The sequence below is a fragment of the Triturus cristatus genome, chromosome 4_1 (assembly GCF_964204655.1).
Source record: "Triturus cristatus chromosome 4_1, aTriCri1.1, whole genome shotgun sequence".
Taxonomy (NCBI): Eukaryota; Metazoa; Chordata; class Amphibia; order Caudata; family Salamandridae; genus Triturus; species Triturus cristatus.
The window spans coordinates 802,721,017-802,722,333 of NC_140585.1; positions in this window are offsets into that span (position 1 = coordinate 802,721,017).

The window sequence follows — 1,317 nt, forward strand, 5'->3', positions numbered from 1 at the left end:
CAGCTTTTCCCGACAATACTGAGGTGAAGCCCCATGACGTGGTTCCTGGCGACCTGGTTTTGGTCAGGAATTTTGACCGAAAGACCCAACTGGAGCCTAGATGGACATCGCCAAAATTGGTTCTACTAACTACAAGGACAGCCGTGAAGATTGAAGGACGCAAAGGGTGGTTGCACTCGAGTCATATCAAGAAATTTTATGGACTACCATCTAGTGTGAACGCTCAGCCCTGCATTCCCTCACAGACAGACTCAAAGCTCCCCTTGGCTGAATTAACTAACTCTGAACTTTACAAACTAAAATTAAGGTCTAGTAAGTCAGACAATTTGATTGTTTAAGTCCTCTCCAAGGTGAATCGGTTGAATTTGTCTCTGACATGTATCCTCTAGACCGGAATAGAGAAAGAAATCAACAGATGCAGCTTAAGAAGCATGCGTATTGTAAATCACTTCGTAGTCACTGCACAGTAACATTATTAACTTTGTTTTTTCTAAGTCTTCTGATCATCATTGTCAGCATACTATTGCACATGTATTACCCTATTCTTAAGCGTGTTTACAATGTAACTGCAGAACATTCTTTTAGCGAATTACCTCCGCATGAGTTGTCCTATAGATTTGCGCTGCGCAATAACACATTCATTAGTATGTTACATCATTCCCATCAGACCAGCAATGCCACAAATTGTTGGATATGTGGCCGACTCCCTCCCTATCAGAACTATAAGGGAGTTTTGCCCCTCTTTCCATATCCGTTCACACACAATGGCTCCTGTGGAGCATGGTTTAGTTTGATTAATTCCCTAGATTCAAATTCCGCAGTTTATCAAGACAACTGGGTATGGGGAAACCTGAACCTAGTTTTGCTTAAAGTCTGCTACCCTAACAAGAAGGGACTTCCCAAAAGAACAGGAACTGATCTAGAAAATGAAGTATATGGATTAGGTAATTTTACACTTAACCTCATGATCCTGAACGTTGAATCTGAAGCTACACCAATCTTGCCCGCCATGTCAGTATTCCCAGTAAAAGGGGAATTATGTATAAGAAAGAATGGTTCCATACACATGGGCCATAGTAAATGCACCACTGTAATAAAATTCAGTGATCAAGGCAAGTCTACATTTAGAGCTTCTCGCCATTCCTACTTTATATGTGGCCAGACCGCATATATACGTCTACCTCTAGATTGGGATGGTACCTGTTACATAGCATTCCTTTTACCACCTGTTTTCCTAGCTCCTCCTGATTATCACAGAAATACCCATTTAGTACACAATAGACAGCAGAGAGATCTCCCAATTGTCGATTACACTGA